At 41.2% G+C, this 19267-nt stretch overlaps 2 protein-coding genes and 1 long non-coding RNA gene across 5 annotated transcripts in view; 1 reads left to right on the plus strand and 2 right to left on the minus strand.

Moving 5' to 3' along the window:
• The window catches only part of MYLK4 (myosin light chain kinase family member 4), a 797874-nt gene that overhangs the window by 286974 nt on the left and 491633 nt on the right, over positions 1 to 19267 (minus strand). The gene's annotated exons all lie outside the window — the stretch shown is intronic.
• Positions 1 to 19267, minus strand: part of GMDS (GDP-mannose 4,6-dehydratase) — a 274215-nt gene that overhangs the window by 15531 nt on the left and 239417 nt on the right. The window lies entirely within an intron of this gene.
• LOC310714516 lies at positions 380 to 10922 on the plus strand. The gene is made up of 3 exons (XR_014529858.1): positions 380 to 468; positions 2272 to 2337; positions 9499 to 10922. It is a non-coding gene; the product is annotated as an uncharacterized lncRNA (long non-coding RNA).

Below are 19267 nucleotides of genomic sequence, written 5' to 3' on the forward strand. Positions count from 1 at the left end.
CTGTGGGAGGGAGGGGACCTTTAGTCCTTGGAACTGCCTCATTGAGAAAAGCTGTTTTTTTTAAATACAGAGGTCTTCCACAAGACCTCCCTTAGTATTATTTCAGTTAAGTATAGCTGAATATCAGTCTTGTGCAAGGATACAGAAGCACCTGCACAATGGCTTTTTAATGGTTTTACTGTATGGTTTTATTGCTGAAAACCACTTTGATATTTTTTTAAAAAAATGATATAGTGCTATACACATATTTTTTATAAATCAAGAAGAAGAAGAAGAAGGAGGAGGAGGAGGAGGAGGAGGAGGAGGAGGAGGAGGAGGAGGAGAAGGAGAAGGAGAAGGAGGAGGTATTGGAGGAGTGCAGGAGTAGGGAATGAAAGGAGGAGCCAGAAAACACAGCACAGAAACATTCCATCAAGGACTTCTCACTGGTGTGGATGGGAAACAACAGTACATCTATGCAAAGTGTAAGTCTTAAACTGAATCTAAAAGCAACTCGTGTATCTCCTAAACCTTAGAGAAGTTTGAAGCCTTAAGCAACACAACATCTCTTGTTTATCTCTAGATGGTTTCTTAACAAGTGACCACTAACTGTAGTTAGGCTGGCTTCATTCTTTAATCAGCCTTCCAGTAATGTCAGCTCCTCACTTACGGTGCTTAATAGTTGGGGATCTTACCTAAGAGCACTTACCACAAAGAGTAACTTTAATTTTAAAAACTTGATGTGTGGGGTGCTGGGGAGGGAACACTTTTGCTGTAAATCAGAACAATCCATATGCACTCAAATATCTGCATTTTTCAGGAGTGTTAGATTCTGCACTTGGAATTCTCATTTAGGTAAAAGATGTGTAAAAACATATGCAGGCAGACGGCTCTTTGGCAGCACACCTGAAGAAGATCAAGCATGTAAATGATTGCTTATAAGTCCAATAGTAACTTACGTTCACTAAAGAAGTTCCAGAGCTCTCTTTGGAGTAGGGTGGAAATAATTTATTTGTTTTGTGGAAAGTACGCTTTCACAGCTAAGCAACATAGCTTTAGGGAATAAATACCAATGACATAGTCACATAGGACCTATAATCCAATTATTATTTTTTTAAAATGGTAGTAGAACAATCCTGACATAAAACTAATGCCAAGAGGAGTGTTTCATGCACTTCAAGATGTTTTCCTAATACATCAGATCTGAGAAGTGAAACTAAGAAGGGAACTGAAAACTTGAGTCATATTGTAAATCCACAGACTTTTCTATACACCAGGAAGAAAGACACCATGAGCTTTGCAGATCGGACCATTAAGTCTTAATTTGTGAATCCCCTCCTGGTCAGCAATATGTATACTTTTTCTGGTCATCAGTCCATTATGACAAATCTGACACCCGTCCAGCCAGCAGAAGTCAGATTTGTCAAAATTCTGATGGCCTCAAGCCTGTTACTTCCTAACTGATTTTTTAAATAATTAACTTGCACAGCTAAGTATGACCACCATTCATATATCTGAAGTCTTCTTGAGCAGTTGTTGTTTACTAATTACAACAAATGCACAAACAGAGGAATAGCCACAAATGATTTTTTTCTTTACAAGGAGAATGTTAAGAGGCAAGATGTGTTTTCTGTATTCCCCAAACTTTCTACCCAGCACACCTACCTGAAAGTGGGTAATGAGTGTCAGCCTTGCAAAGGAATAATTTCTAGAGAAAGAAGAGTCTAGGCCTGCAAGTCACTCCCTGACCACCCCTGTTCCCCACAATACTGGAAGCAGGGGGCTGGACATGAAGCCACCTAGTGGTGAGGGAAATATATGATACCCATAACCAGATGGAGTATAGTCTTCATAATTTAGCAAAAAGCAAAGGGCAGAGGGAACATTTTTGAAGGTCTGCATCAACCTGACCGTTTCACTGAAATAAGCTGGCTATTGCAAACGGTTGTGAATTTGTCCTTTAACACTGAGCATATGGCAGCAAAACTTCACATTAAAAATACTCACAGTGGTACCTCAGGTTATGAACTTAATTCGTTCCGGAGGTCCGTTCTTAACCTGAAACTGTTCTTAACCTGAAGCACCACTTTAGCTAATGGGGCCTCCTGCTGCCGCCGCACGATTTCTGTTCTTATCCGGAAGCAAAGTTCTTAACCTGAGGTACTATTTCTGGGTTAGTGGGGTCTGTAACCTGAAGCGTCTGTAAGCTGAAGCGTCTGTAACCCAAGGTACCACTGTATTCTGCTTAAATCTTCCTTTTACATGGGACTCACAATGGTCTGAGCAGTTCAGTTTTCAGCAATGGTGCAACAACAGATGATTCCCAGGTCTTGGACAACACCCATTTCCATAGTACTGGTGAGTAAAATCCATGACTAAAATACAGGTTGGTCATACACACAGTGGATTGCTCTTGGTGTTTACTAGAAGTTCAAGAGGCACTCAGTGAGGTGCTGACATTTACGGAGGGAAGTTTTATGATGGGAAATCTATCCCTTACATGACAGCTACATTTCTCGCCCTGTAACATGATGATCCAACTGATAACAGCACTGTTTTAACATGCTGCAATAAAAACGTCTAATTTCTTTGTTGTTTTATGACACTGGCTAATTCTGGAATGCTTTCAAGCATGATATTGATATTCACCTGGGATCCGCTTGCATTCAGAAACAGCTACTTCCAATTCAAATTAGCAGACTAAATACAGGATCACAAACTGCACAGGATCACAAACTGTAAGGATTGCTACCAGGGCGATTAGCAAAACTATTCTACTGTAGAAAAGAGAAAACCCAATGATGAATGATAAAAAAAGAGAAGGCATCAATAATGCTAACATTAAAATCCAATATAAAGCAACCTAGACACAGTGAGGAAGCAATTTTCATCATCAACGTAATAAGAAGGATACTGTGGTTTCAATAGGAGAAATGATAAGACTTTTTCATTTTAATTGCAGCTCTCTTGTTCGAGCTGTATTCACATTGCATTTCAGGAACTTCTCACTGGAGACTCCAGAATTTGTAAGGACCTTGGAATCAGAATCAGGACTGAGCATCAAAGTGCACAGTTCCAAAATTCAATGCTTCACATTGTGCCATCCACATTTTGAGTTATTTGAGCTAATAGTTTCTACCAGCTGATACACCAAGACTACACATAGGCAATTACTAGAGAAATACGAACATTTACCATTTACCATTAACCTCACAGTTTATCTGCCTGAACAATCTCACCAGCTCTTAACCCCAAACCTCACCCTAAGTGACACCAGAAAGGTGTTGTGCAACTGTAGCTTCCATTGTCCTGTTTCAGGGATTACAGGGGAACCCAAATTCTTCCCACACAAAGTACTTCTCTCTTTTTAGTCAGCTGGTGTATACCTTTATGGCCTCAGGCCAAACTCCCAGCAGGATTTTGCCAGCTATTCACATTTATCCGAAAGCTTTTACAAATATGGCCTCTATCCAGATTTTTTATGCTTCAGCTGCAATCTGATGATCTCTTCTCCCAAGACATCCCTGTATACACAACGGAAAACATTTATGGCTCACTTTAATTACATTTCACTTTCCACTTTGGTGTATTGAAGCCAAGGCTGGCCCAATACATTTTGAGGCGAACCACAAAATGGCGCCCCCTCCCCACCAGGGAAGAAAGATCTACATCAGGAACAAGGGGGAAGTAAATATCTGCATCGGGTGTGTGTGTGTGTGTTATTGGGTTGTTGTTTTTATTTTGATTATATATGTTGTGGTTTTTATGTTGATCTTTTCTGTGAACCGCCCTGAGACCTCTAGGTACAGGGCGGTATATAAATTCAACAATAATAATGCAAATAATAATCTGCTGCCCCTGTGAATCCTGTTACCTGAGGTAGTCACCTCACTTTGCCTCATGGGTGGGCCAGTCCTGAGCAAAGCAAACCAATAATTCCCCTTCCCTTCTCAACGCAGAGGCTAAATCAGGCATAGGCAAACTTGGCCCTCCAGATGTTGTCGGACTACAACTTCCATCACCCCTAGCTAACAGGACCAGTGGTCAGGGATGATGGGAATTGTAGTCTCAGAAACATCTGGAGTGCAAGTAGATAAATAGGTATCGCTCCGGTGGGAAGGTAAGTGGCATTTCTGTGCATTGCTCTGGTTTTGCCAGAAGGGGCTTAGTCATGCTGGCCACATGCCCTGGAAAAAACTGTCTGCGGAAGTGGACAAACGCCGGCTCCCTCGGCCTTTAAAGCAAGATGAGCGTCACAACCCCAGAGTCATTCACGACTTGACTTAATTGTCAGGGGTCCCTTTACCTTACTGGTTTCTTGTAAATTACCAGAACATTCAATGAACAGCGGTGCAGTTTTATTGCTAGGTTTGCTGTTTATATTTTGTTTTCTCTTGCCTTTGTATTTCTGTATTCTCTAACCTGATAATGGCATTTTCATACTGATTTGTTTTATGATTAGAAGTCACCTTGTGAGTTTCTCAAAACTGAAATGCTGGATATAAATACCTTAGGCACACATATACAAGCAAATGAAGGGCTAAATTGTCATTATGTGCAAGCACAGGAGCCAACATCCCCCCAACCCCATAAAATAGTTGGCATTGCTGTTCAAATGGTGCGAGTGCCACGTCATGTGATCGATTATGCAGGGCAGGGCTGATCTGCCCCGGCCCCCAATATTTTATTCAAGTTGACACCCCTGTGTGCAAGTTTACACCATCCTTTGAAATGTACTGCTCTTGGTGAAAATATCCACACTCATGCTTTTTTAAAAAAATTGAATAATTCTTTCCCATTTAATATTAAAAATAATCATCACTGGTCAAAGAATATGCATTTAATTTTGGGAAAAAAAACAATCTATTGCTTGGAAAAAGAGATGAAATAATTGTTTTAATTATTTTTGTGCAAGTTATGCTCTCGATAACATTTGGGTCTAATGTGTTTTTTTACTGCTAGTGTGATTTTATTAGGCAAGGTAAGGTGATTAGTAGGTGGACATGACTACGTTCATTCAGGGAAATTGGGATACAGGATATAAGTCAATTATGAATTAAAATGCTTCGGAGTTGTTGTACGTAGATGAATCTAAGCTTCAGAAGCCAGGAGGAAATCTTCCGCAGAAAAAAAGGCAAAGTATTATATACACCCTTAAGTATTTACGCAACGACAGTCACTGCATTGTTAGGATACACTAAGATACTATTGCACATAGGATGTCCCAGATGGCCCAGAAGTGACCTTTCAGAGAATGATCACACCCTAGGGTGTCTAAGTACTATTGCAACACACCAACATGGACTGAAAATCCACAGGCAAGAAACAAAGGAGTTTAATTTTAATGAGAAAAGAAGTGGGCCGGGTTCACTGAAGCTGCAACAGAGAGGATTAGATTTAGCTTTCTCCTGCCAGTAGCGCCATGTGAAGGATTTCATGCAAGTTAGGGCAGAGTATTATTTCTTTTGCCTGACCTCAGTGTACCTGGTAGGTGTGGAGAAGGGACAGGCGCTTTAATTCCCAACTGAGCTGCACAGGGAGGAGTATCTGGGAGAGAAGATCCAAGTTAAACCAGTGCATTGCTCAGTCTCCCAGGTTACACCTACTCGGTTAGTGGACCTTTTTAAAACACTGAGCCACAAACACACTTTACAAAGGTAAGAACAGAAATCAGCTTTTTCTGTGACAGTGGTTGTTCACTAGTATGCACCATTCTCTCTAGAAGCTGAGTGTGACATCTCGAATAAAGGTAAAAGTAAAGGGACCCCTGACCGTTAGGTCCAGTCGTGACCGACTCTGGGGTTGCAGCGCTCATCTCGCTTTACTGGCCGAGGGAGCCGGCGTACAGCTTCCAGGTCATGTGGCCAGCATGACTAAGCCACTTCTGGCGAACCAGAGCAGCGCACGGAAACGCCATTTACCTTCCCGCCGGAGCGGTACCTATTTATCTACTTGCACTTTGACATGCTTTTGAACTGCTAGGTTGGCAGGAGACATCTTGAATAGTTCCTGCCAAATCATTCTAGATCAGTGTTTCCCATATGCCCCCCTGGGAGCCCCCAGGATATTCTAAGGGCCCCCCAAGTGAAAAATGTGTAAATGGGGAGCCCCAGCAAGAGCCAGGGAACCACAGAGGGAAGTGACAAGTGAATTTTTAAAAAATCCTGATTGGCTATCTGCTTGGCCAATCACAAGCGGGTAAGGGGGCGTCCACCAGGGTCTATCACTCCTTTTTGCCAGGTTCAATTTTCTTGGAGCAGTCCTAGTTTGTTTCCAGCGGGAGAAGGCAATCACTGAGGCTCCCGTTTTGACCCGTGATCCAGAACCCCCAGGTCAGGTAAGTGCAGTGGTGGGGTGGCAATGGGTAGGGCTGGGAGAGCCAGAGCTGCTTATTGCTGCCACCAGTGCAGCAGATGTTTGAGTAAAGCAGGGACAGAATGACACTGAGATGAAAATGGCAAATTTAATCAGCATCAGAAGTTAAGAGTAAATCAGGGATGGAGAATTACTGAGAGGGAAAGTTGCCATTTTAAACAATGGCAGAGATTTGAGTACAGCGAACTCAATTTCTTGAGTACAGCAAGAAATGAGTTTGGAAAGGCTCTGTTGTGTTAGCTTTTTTGGTGCTAACATCTCTGCTGTACCCATCTCTGCTATTCTTCATGGTTAAAACTAGGTGGTTTTTTTTAACCCTTCAGTGTTCCTCCATCCCTGCTTTACTCAAACATCTGCTGTTTCCATCTGAAATTCCATTCTCAGTAGCCTTCCACCCCTGCTTTACTCAAAACCCTGCAGTTGTTTAAAACTGCCATTTCCCTCTAAGTGACCCTCCTTAAAGTTCTGCCATTGTTATGCCAGACACTCACTTCTTCTATTTTTATTATCAAACATGATGGCTGAAATAATTCAAATGGTCCAGTTTAAAATCCTGTCTACCTTGGGCAAACTGCTTGGCAAAATGTCATACATAGCAGCAAAAGCATGATTTCACCCAATGAGAATGGAAGGGATCTCCTTTTAAACCTGTGTTGCACTGAAGTAACTAGAACGTAATTAATACAGCTGGCATAATTAACTGCAGCATACTGTTGGCACGACTGAATTTAGGCCTAGAGGAAAAGTGTGGTTTGTAATATGACATGCATGATGCAGAGATTATGTAGTTCGTATCTTGGATACTTAGCTTTAATGGATCATAGCACGTCTGAACTAGAACTAGCAACGGGCACACCTCTGTATTGACAATCACGGTGGTTATGACGTGCTCTATTAGCTGTTAATTGAATTCAGCCCTCAGGCTTCCAGCAAATGATAGCAGATTTCTTGCTTTCCCATTTTCCCCCATGATAAACATTTGGAACCCAGCAGCAACCCTAAAAGAAGAGGAGACATTCCACAGCTTCACTGTAGAATTTTGATGTATTATTGTGTTTTAAAATACGGATTCAATAATTGTTTAGTTATACCAGCTCATGTTAACGTTTTTCAGATAGTACTGGAAATGTTTATGTGTGGCCTTTTTTCAATCAGCTGTCTCACATGGAAAGTATAAAGGAGTGTAAAGAAGGAGCTCCCTTTCAATCATCCAATATTGTTCTCTACAACCCAAATAAAAGATTGTACACACTTGTCCAATAAGATAAAATACGCTCGCACTATCAGTTTAAAAACACTTCCCCACTCCTCCCCAGAAACAATGCAAACCATTTCTCATTCTACTTTATTATGGGGTTGGAATTAGAAAGAAAGAAGGTTATATTTATATTTTATACCAAATGTTTAACTCTGAATATGCTCAAAGAGTTGTACAGGGGTTGTGGTTAATAATCTTGGCTCCTTTGGTTCAGCTAAAATGCAATCCGCACTATAATAAACACATTAAAAATTCATACTGAAGTAGTTCAAACTATACCCTTATTATAATTTACTTCCACGGTCTTCATCAGTATCATTTATATCTTACACATGTGGTGTATAAATATAACCTCTTGAGGCACATATATACATTTGGATTATCCTATGAGTATTAAAAAAGAAACACTCCAATGCAGAGTATGATTAATTGACTTAACAGTTGGTAGTTTAGCTTTTGTTAATATCCTCAAAGGCAGTTTATACTTTGAACAGTTCAATGTATATAATCACTATTATTTTAAAAGGGTCCCATCCCATCTTTGAAGGAAGAAATGTAAATGGCTAATGTAAGCATTAAAACTTGAGTAACACTCCCAAGGAAAAGGGATAAATTGCACCAACCTTTGACTGAAAACTCCCACATACATCATAAAACTTAAGTGGGAGAGTACGGGCTAATGATTAAAAGAAGAAAAATTTGGGTGGCTTCAGACATGCGTTTACCACCTCAGATGCTGGAAGTTTTGCTAAGTACATTGCTGAGCCATGCTAGGTTTTCAGTGCTGTCAGAAAGAGACGATTAGACATGAATTTGTGTGTGGTAGCGAGCACTGTATTTGCCAAAACTATCTTTTTGGAAGTGGTACATTCAAAGCTGGAGAATTTGGGTTTCAGCTTCTCTAATTTTGGGTAAATGGTTTATTTTATTTAAGGGATATATACTTATTGTTTCGGTTACTTTCTCCACAGCTGTGATAACCTTTGCGGACTCGCCCCCGTCCCAGGAGAATATCTTACAATATGCCATGTGGGCCTTATATAAAGACAAATATGTTATGCAGCTCCCCTTCAGAACTACTTTTAAAATTCACAATTCACATGCAAATTTATTTAGATTTGCTTCATTAATAAATTAACATCAATAAAATCAACCACGGTTTTTGAACTTCTGGACACAGTCAGTCTTGCCGTCTAGGTGCAGTGATGGATGAGATGATGAAGAAAAAGAGGAATGAGAGGAGAAGTAATTTGGGAAATGTAAATCGACAGCCATGGCAACATCGGAAGCTGCTTTTTACTGAGTCAAGCCATTGGTCCATCTAGTTCAGTATTGTTTACACTGAGTGATAGACGTTCTTCAGGCCTTCAGATGAGGATCTTTCCCAGATGCCAGGGATGGAACCTGTGACCTTCTGCATGCAAAGTAGTTGCTCGGCCACTAAATTAAGGTCTCTTGTCTTGTCTGATCATATATTGCTTTGATGAATTTAACAGAGAATGAAATAGTACAGTGTTCTCCATCCTCGGGTCCCCAGATGTTGGTGGAATACACCATCCCTGCAATTGGTCAAGCCGGCTGGGAATGAAGGGAACTCTAGGCCAACAGCCCATGTGGACTGAAGGTTGATGAACACTGATAACAGCAGAATTGGAAAAACAGTCACAAAATTAGACAAGATTACATCTAATTATTCCTTTAAAGAAGGACTAGTTTTCTAAATCTAAGAAATCTGATGGGGAATAGAATGGAGATTTATAATAGAAGGCTTCATAAGTTGTAAAGAATATGTGTGCCCTTGGCATTTATGAGTTGTTGGTAAGAGTGAAGTCTGGATAAGTTTGTGAGAGATGGTTTCACTTATGTAATATTTTATTGCTTAATAGGCTGAGGGATTTGAAACAGCGCTCTGTGGTACGGAGGCAAGCTGTGCATCATCTTGATCCTATTCCTGGCTATTTAATTCACGGCGAACACAGCACTTCATCCAGCACCTTCCTGAGCTCCGCTTGATGGATAAGTGCAAAGGAGACAAACGGAGAATGAAGACTTTGTTTTTGTTTTTCCCCTCCAAATCACAAAGGCTTAAAAAAGCAACTGCACACTTCCTACTCGACCTGAAGGCCTTTGCCCATGGGCAAGGCGAAGGAAAGCACTTTGTTTAAAAGGAGTGTTGGGGGAAGAGCTGGTCACAATACTGAGATTGATCAAAGTCTAGCATTTCTATCTTATCTATTTGGAATCGTATAATTTGAGAATTAAGATGCCCCTAAGCTTCGCTCCTCCCCACCATCAAATTACATTCAATCATGGCGTGCAGAAAAGCGGCCCATGAGTTAGCAGCCAGATGTTATCATTACAGGCCTTTGCTTATAAACCGATGCTGAAACCTGAGTGGTTGATGAGGCTAGCTAAGCAGTTGTACCTTTGACCTGATTGCATTAAACTTGCCCTATCAATTTAAGCTTAGTATAAACACCATTTCCCAGAGTCCCTCATGACTTCGGTGGTGAGAAGAAGCTGACTAAGCCTAAACATTTTTTAACAGCAATCTTGTCTTACAACACCAAGGGGATTTGCTATGTATCTGGGGCTTTATAAAACCATATGAACATGCTGAAAGAATTAAAGTCCTTTAAAAAAGAAAAATTGATGGTGACAGTCCTTTCTGAAAACCAGTATGTAGGATGTCAGCACAACTTGGAAACTAGCCTAATATAGTTTTAAAGAATAAGATGGATTTGTGTACATTTCAAACAGTTGCTCCTCAACCTTTTTTTTTAAATAAAAAAGAACAACCTTTTTCAAATCATTAGCATTTATTTTGAACTAAACTAGATCCCCTGCCCTACTCCCCGTCCTGGGAAGGAGATAGTGGTTGACATATCTTCCCTGTATTATATGATATTTTAGAGTCTCTTTACAGTCTAGAAGTAGTGCCTATTTTTCCTGCCACATTATTATTATTTTTAAAATGCACATTACTCCCAAATAGCTATTTTCAAATGAACTGAAGTTGCAGAAAGATTTCTACAATTAATAACACATTTTTTTGTATTGTATAAGGCTGATAATGTTTCAACACTTGACAAGACATATAAGATTAGCAAACTTCCCTCAAAGATGAAAGGCAGAGGGTTTAAAAGACAGCAAGTTACTAGGTGTTCTATGCCCTCTTGATCTGAGCATATAAGAAATTAAAGAAGATCGGTGGCTGGTGATCATGTTGCTAGAATTTTAGATGTGGTTTACGGAATAGCAATGCTTTAAAATCATGCCAATCTATTAGCAGTTTTGTTCGGTTCAAGGATAGTTCTAGAGTGCCTGCTCTACATGTTGATACAGAGAGAAAACTTTCAATTCTGCGCTACCTTAAAAAACTGATGGAGTATAAATAAATTATTATTCTTATTATTCTTATTTTTATTATTATTATTCCCTATTGCTTATATTATGGAGATTAAATCCTTTGCATGGAAGCATATGCTGGAAAGCTTTCAATCTCTGACAAAATTAAACATTGTGCCACATATAGGTATATAAAACAACAACAAAAATCAATCTATTGACAATGAAAAGAGAAGGCTACTTTATTTGGAGTTAGATCACATATAGTTACTTTTTACAGACCAACAATATATAATATGATTAAAAAAACAAACATACAATCAAGATAGTACTGTAAGCGATATCATAAGAAAATGCCGCTGCAGTCTTGTGCCTAACTACAAAAATATTGGATGCACCACTTAGCATTCTTTGAGGATAAGCATTCTCAGGGTCCTGTGACTAACACCACTCCCAACACACACAATGAATATGTGGGCATGTGATGGCCCAAATTCAAATACAGCTGCTTGCATCAGTTCAGAAAGCACGCCCTGAACCTGTTGGTTCAAACAGCCTCATTGGCTACAGTATATGAATCAGTACTAGGAAAAGGTCTCTTTATTTGAAAGCAGGGATAGGAGGGAAAAGACACTGCGACTTCCTGTGTTGTGCTGTTTATCTCTCAATTCACTATGTATAATGGTAGTCTGAGGAATACACCAAAGATAAACAGAGTATTTCATTTCACTATTATTTCATATGTTCATTAAGTTGCCTAATCTTTTTAAAAAGCCCTATCACATAAATGAGGTCAAACCACAGAGCCTGGGGCTTGCCAATCAGAAGGCTGGCGGTTCAAATCCCCGCGACGGGGTGAGCTCCTGGTGCTCGGTCCCTGCTTCTGCCAACCTAGCAGTTCGAAAGCACGTCAAAGTGCAAGTAGATAAATAGGTACAGCTCCGGTGGGAAGGTAAACGGCGTTTCCGTGTGCTGCTCTGGTTCGCCAGCAGCCACTTAGTCATGCTGGCTACATGACCCGGAAGCTGTCTGAGGACAAACGCTGGCTCCCTCAGCCAATAAAGCGAGATGAGCGCCGCAACCCCAGAGTCAGCCACGACTGCACCTAATGGTCAGGGGCCCCTTTACCTATACCTATCACATAAATGCATATTAAAGTCTGCTTCATTCCATTTCTCACTACAGTGGTACCTTGGAAGTCAAATGGAATCCATTCTGGAAGTCCCTTTGACTTCCAAAACGTTCAAAAACCAAAGCGTGGAAGCTCCTGCAGCCAATCGGAAGCAGCGGAAGCCCCGTCAGATGTTTGGGTTCCCAAGAACGTTCACAAACCGGAACACCCACTTCCAGGTTTGCGGCATTCGGAAGCCAAAACGTCCAAGGTACGACTGTATTTGGAAAGGCATACAGATTCAATATCACAGTCTTAGAACTGCGCTGTAGAATTTTACATCTTGACTATAATTATAGCAGTTTGTGTGTGCGCATCTTTCTTTCCTCCCTCCCCGCAAATGTTTTTTAAAAGGAAAATTGAAACAAGTAAGACCGAGAGTGCCTAGCTTTAGTTTTAACTGCAAACTATATTTGGCCCTCACTCAAATGGCGTAGGTGCTGTACACTAACTAGTTTCAGCAGACCATTCATGAAGATGTTGTCCCCTCCAGTGATTTTTATGAACTGGCAGGGGCTTCAAAGAAATCCTGTTCCTCCTCCTCCTTTGAAGCTTCCTTTTAGAACTGGCACACTTTGTTGATGCTGTAAGTCCGTTTCTCAATGCCTCTGGTGATGCTCTGCTGAGCCTACTGGTCTGGTAAATGAAATCATACACCTTAGGTTTTGGATCCACATTTCCAGAATGCCTGTTATGCAAAAAGCAGCTCCAGCTCCACAACATAAAATGTGAAGGTTCTGTTGAATCATATCACTTGGTAGCAGGACAGTCTCAACAATAATGCCCAGCATCTGACATGTCAGAAAACTTTATTTGTTGGCTCAAGATATTAGTACAGTGGATGCTCGGGTTGCGAACGTGATCTGCGCGAGATGCACGTTTGCAACCCACAGCTTTCGCAACCTGTGTCTTTGCACATGTGGGTTGTGATTTGGCGCTTATGCGCAAAGCGTGATTTAGTGCTTCTGCACATGTGCAACTGCCGAAACCCGGAAGTAACCCGTTCCGGTACAGTCACACCTCAGGTTGAAGTAGCTTCGGGTTGAGAATTCTGGGTTGCGCTCTGCGGCGACCCAGAAGTAATGGAGCACGTTACTTCCGGGTTTCGCCGCTCGCACATGCGCAGACGCTCAAAATGACTTCATGTGCATGCACGGAAGTGGCGAATCGCGACCCACAGACACGGGTTGCATTAGCTTCAGGATGCGAACGGGGCTCTGGAACGGATCCTGTTCGCATCCAGAGGTACCACTGTACTTCCGGGTTTTGGTGGTCCACAACCCGAAAAGATGCAACCTGAAGCGGCTGTAACCTGAGGTATGACTGTACAGTACTAATATTGCTTTGAGATGGAGTGGAGAAGAATGGGAGAAAGGATAAATTGTTGCCTCCTACAGCTATGAGACTCCTTCCAAGGACATATCTAAGACTTTGTAACAAATGATTTCTGTAAAACTGGGTTGCAGCTAACAAAAAGAAGTTAATTTGATTTGGAAGTCATATTAAAAATGTAATTGGTATATCTATAGGTGCTCCCCTAACCCATATATTTATTTTGGTAATAGTATGGAACCCTGAAGTAAAAAAAAACCAGTTTCTGCTATGCTGGCTATGGATGGAATCAGTAGTGCTAAAGTCTGCAGAGTATTACCGTACTCTTGGAGGATGCAAAGAATTGAGGAACGCTATTGTAACTACTCTGACTAAATATTTAAGCTTTTTATCTGGACTGTTCAATTAAGACGGACACCCACCGAAGAAAAACATTGAAGAGCCCTTCCCTTTTCAGTGACAGCAAACAGCAGGGCCGAGGGAATTATATAATAATGGTTATTTGCTTTCTTTGCAAATATTTCACCTTCAGGACTGTTAGTCAGCACACATTTAATGTTACAAGCAGGCCCAGGGGAGAGATCTGATGTCTTCTTGTCTTTGACTTTCTGTTTCTTTCTTTAATGCAAATATAGGGGTTTATAACTGAAGGGTGTCCATACTTTGAATGAGCTGCTTTTTTAAAATTTTAAACCCATACAATAGTTTTACTTACTGAAGCCAATTTCAACGGGACGCAAAGACCATCTCACTTCCTGTGCATGGTTCCCTCCAGTCTGAAGGAAGCTTTGAGAATGCAAGAATTGTCTTGCTAAACCAGGTCAAAGGTACACCGAGCCCTGCATTCTGCTTCCAACAGCTGCCAGCCAGATGCCTTGGTTGCAGTACAAGCAATACCCTCACCCTCCTGTCTGTCACCAGCATCTGGTATTCAGAGATATACTGCCTCTGTACACCGAGGCTCCATCCGTTATTGCTAATAACCCTCAGTATGGTTACACTTCATGAATGTGTTTAATCCTTTGAAAAAGGAATTAAAAAAACTTATACTCCTCTGATTTAAACACTTTTTCCAATTAAAAAAAAAATGCACTTAAAAATAAATGCGGATCAGCACAGATACAAAATAGACCACTTTCTATGTATTCGAGTACAAGAAATTCCAAATCAGTTGCAAAGAAAGTACTACAATCCATGGGTATGCAGATTTGCTTTTGAAAGAGTTTTTGTAGGCATTGAAAAAGGGAAATGCCAATTGTATAAACGGGAACACATCAAAACTAATTCTCACAGAAAATCCATGCTTTATTTGTGAAAGTGAAATAATGTTTGTTTGTTTTTTTAAAATAGTAATTAAGATGTTCTTTACAATATATATATAAGCCAGAGTAACACATATCTATAGCTGTATGTTCCCCAGTAGGGAATTTAAGACGTGAGAAATTATCCTTTTACCCACACTTTCATTTCTCCTATTACATTTTCTTTTCTCTATTTTGCATTCCTCATTTCAAAGGCAGATGTCATCTGACGGTCATACCATACCCTCAGGTGTTATTTAAACAATTCCTTTTCAAAAAAATGTATCTTCACACTGGCTACACACTGAGAATCTGCTTGGTTTGATTTCCATAAACAACTTCTGATTTAAGCCCCTACGCTTTTCATTTCCTGATCTTTCGCCAACTCTCCTAAGCTGAACGTTACTCCACGTTTGAGCATCGCAGTACAGCTGCAGGGCTTTTGGGAAATTCTAGATAAGGTAGTTTCTTTGTAATTCACAACAAACATAGAGAATGTAACACGCTTTTAGTCCAACAGTTCAGTGAGAAGAATATGCAACCTAATATAAATTTGCGTAGCCACGTACAGTGGTACCTCAGGTTAAGTACTTAATTCGTTCCAGAGGTCTGTACTTAACCTGAAACTGTTCTTAACCTGAAGCACCACTTTAGCTAATGGGGCCTCCTGATTCTGCCACACAATTTCTGTTCTCATCCTGAAGCAAAGTTCTTAACCCGAGGTAATATTTCTGGGTTAGCGAGTCTGTAACCTGAAGCGTATGTAACCTGAAGTGTATGTAACTTAAAGCGTATGTAACCCGAGGTACCACTGTACTCAGAATGGCATCAGTACATTTGAGGCAATAATGCAAAAAGCTTTACTGTATCTCTTATTGAATGTTCTTACAGATTTACGGCACACGAGTCAACATTAACTGTGACAATGCATGACTGGGCAAAATACGCAGTATTGTTAGAAGATGCCTCCTGATAAGTATTAATTTGCACATCCACATGCTGTTTGCTGTAGCAAATATAAAGAAATAACAGTCTCAGATCAAATTTATCCCACAAACTAGAAGACGCTTGTATACATTCAAAAGGATGCCAATGTGGCTAAACTGCAGGGTCAAGGGATTTATAAAAGACGAGGTTACTGCTTTTAAAAGTGGAACACTCAAACAGTCAAGGAACACACACACATACATTAGCAGGCTAAGGGCCGCTCACCAAGTCCCAATGGTGGGCGACGTTTGTGGCCTGGCATGCAGACCCGCCATCTTCCCGTGGCCACGCCACCCCAACTGGCCATTGGAAAGGAGTATGGCAAGGCTGTATATTGTCTCCCTGCTTATTTAACTTATATGCAGAATTCATCATGCGAAAGGCTGGACTGGATGAATCCCAAGCCGGAATTAAGATTGCCGGAAGAAATATCAACAACCTCAGGTATGCAGATGACACAACCTTGATGGCAGAAAGTGAGGAGGAATTAAAGAACCTTTTAATGAGGGTGAAAGAGGAGAGCGCAAAATATGGTCTGAAGCTCAACATCAAAAAAACGAAAATCATGGCCACTGGGCCCATCACCTCCTGGCAAATAGAAGGGGAAGAAATGGAGGCAGTGAGAGATTTTACTTTCTTGGGCTCCATGATCACTGTAGATGGTGACAGCAGTCATGAAATTAAAAGATGCCTGCTTCTTGGGAGAAAAGCAATGACAAACCTAGACAGCATCTTAAAAAGCAGAGACATCACCTTGCCAACAAAGGTCTGTATGGTTGAAGCTATGGTTTTCCCTGTAGTGATGTATGGAAGTGAGAGCTGGACCATCAAGAAGGCTGATCGCCGAAGAATTGACAACAACAACAACACTGCCCCTGCAGAGGCTTCCGTGCTCCCGCCAAAACATTGTTTTTGAGTCGGCCAATCTGTGGCAGGCTGGGGGGCGGAGCTAAAGAGCAGAGCACAAGCTTCACTCCAGTCTGCTCCTTAAGTTTTAAAAGGTGGCTGCAGCCAATGTCGGAAGCGCAGTCAGCTCAGAGAGTCACCCACCCACTCTAATTGTTTCCTTTTCTTTTGTAGGCTAACTTTTCCCTTTCCAGGTCCTTGGGCATTGCTACGGTTGTCGGATGATGGTTGCTGTCTTTCAGAGCCTGGAAGGAATTTCCCCTGCTCTGCAGGTTTTTCCTTCCCCCGTAGCAATTGTCACAACTTTGGGGGTTTTAGGCCATGGGCAGAATCCATTAGTCCAGCGGTTCTCCACCTGTGGGTCCCCAGAAGTTGTTGGACTACAACTCCCATCATCCCTAGCTAGCAAGGCCAGAGCTCAGGGATGATGGGAGTTGTAGTCCAACAACATCTGGGGACCCATAGGTGGAGAACGGCTGCTTTAGTCCATCAACCAAATGAAGGGGTGGAGTAGTGATGCAAGCCTCCTGCGGAGGTGTTTGTAGGGTCCCCATTAAAGGGGGTATTGACTGAGGGGAGTCACTGACCACAAGCACACAGTGGTGGGTCATAAAACTCCCCTCAGCAACAAGGAAAGAGGGGCCCTAGCTCTGTAAATGCACATTTTGCAGTTTCCCCCATATTCCTGCTTCAGAACCCCAGGAGGGGGCTGAGAGGGGTACATGCCCATTGCCTAAGCAAGGCATGGCCAAACTTGACCCTCCAGCTGTTTTGCGACTACAACTCCAGTGGTCAGGGATGATGGGAATTGTAGTCCCAAAACATTTGGAGGGCCGAGTTTGGCCATGCCTGGCTAAGCCAAGGTTTCCTGTATCTGAAATTAATAAAGTTGTGGCCAGTTTAATCCCATATACTGTATGTTGTCTGGTGTTTTACTGGATGTGAGGACTGGCTTCCTCGGGGGGGGGGCGGGGGGGGGCTGCGCTTAGGCATGCAAATGTAATTCTGCAATAAGGGAAGGCAAAAAAGAGTTTAACAGCTGATGATGTAGAAACTGCTAATAAAATGTTATTTTACTTAATATAACAAAGGTAGGAAACCAGTCAGAGGCAGCAGAAACATTAGATGTCAAAGGTGAAATTGGAGTGAAGGAAAAGAGAAGCGCTCTCAAAAAGTTTATGTCTGGACTGGAGTTCACAGATCTTCTGCTAAAGTGATAAGTGTTTCCATGTGAAAATCAGACAACTTCACAAGCAATCTTAAACCTTTTCAGAACAGTGCTCCATCTTTAATCTGAACCGTGTCTTTATTTCCCCATCACAATTGTACTTCTGTTCTCACCTTTCTTCTTAAGAAAATCTGAAACTAAACATAAAAATAAAATAAAAAATGGTCATGTTGCAGGCCTGAACCACCTACACTTCTTTTTCTGATTTGTATCTGTGAATAGGATCCAACAGAAATATAGGATTCTATTCACATGTACAGTGGTACCTCGGGTTACATACACTTCAGGTTACATACGCTTCAGGTTACAGACTCCGCTAACCCAGAAATAGTGCTTCAGGTTAAGAACTTTGCTTCAGGATGAGAACAGAAATCGTGCTCTGGCGGCACGGCAGCAGCAGGAGGCCCCATTAGCTAAAGTGGTGCTTCAGGTTAAGAACAGTTTCAGGTTAAGAACGGACCTCCGGAACGAATTAAGTGCTTAACCCAAGGTACCACTGTACATCCTGCAAACACCAGTCCCCACATAAAATGCTCAAATGAAATCACACAAGACATTGCCTGTTAAAAATGTGTGACCTCCACATATTATGCTGGAAATGACCCAAGAACCTTCACCAAAGACTGACTTACCTGAGATAAGAAGGCAAGCATTTTTATGGTTCAAAATGACTTGGTAATAAAGTCAAGAGATGAAAGGGTATGCATAATTCTCACACAAAAAGAAAGTAAAATGCACAGAAGCCAAGAATAAACGATGATGACGTTTGTAGAGAACACTACAGCTGTCTTGGATGAGCAAGCTGAAAGGTGAAAATATAACTGCCTCAAATAAAGAAATAAAAATTCAAGACAGTTCATTCTCAAGCAGGCTATGATACACAGGGTAATCCTATACAAATCTAATCAGAAGTGCCACTGAGTTCAATGGGATTTACTCCCAGGGAAGCGCATATAGGATTGCAACTACAGTCTCTTGTCTGGGTGACTGAGCGACAAATTGGAACAAAAAAATTTAATTTCACATTTAAACTGATACGTATCTTACGAGAACCAAGTGCCATATTAGCAGAAAAAGGAAGCAAAATAAATATGTACCTGCTACAGATATTTTCATTGATCTTCAAGGCATTAAGCTTTTATTCCAGTGTATGATAGTGTATGCAACAGCGTACCAAATGCTAGAGTAATTCTACATTTAATTGGCTCCCACTGTTTTGCCAGTGGAAAAGGAATGTTTTAGAATAATTGGCTTGCGATTCTGAATATGTCTTACAACAAAGAGGAGGCACTTCAAAAGGATCTGTGCTTATTTTGGAACTGACATTGCAAAACAAGTGTCAGGTCTATTGTTAGCACGAACATAATAGGTCAGGGAGGAAG

The sequence above is a fragment of the Podarcis liolepis genome, assembly GCF_965112155.1.
Source record: "Podarcis liolepis genome assembly, chromosome: 8".
Lineage (NCBI taxonomy): Eukaryota > Metazoa > Chordata > Lepidosauria > Squamata > Lacertidae > Podarcis > Podarcis liolepis.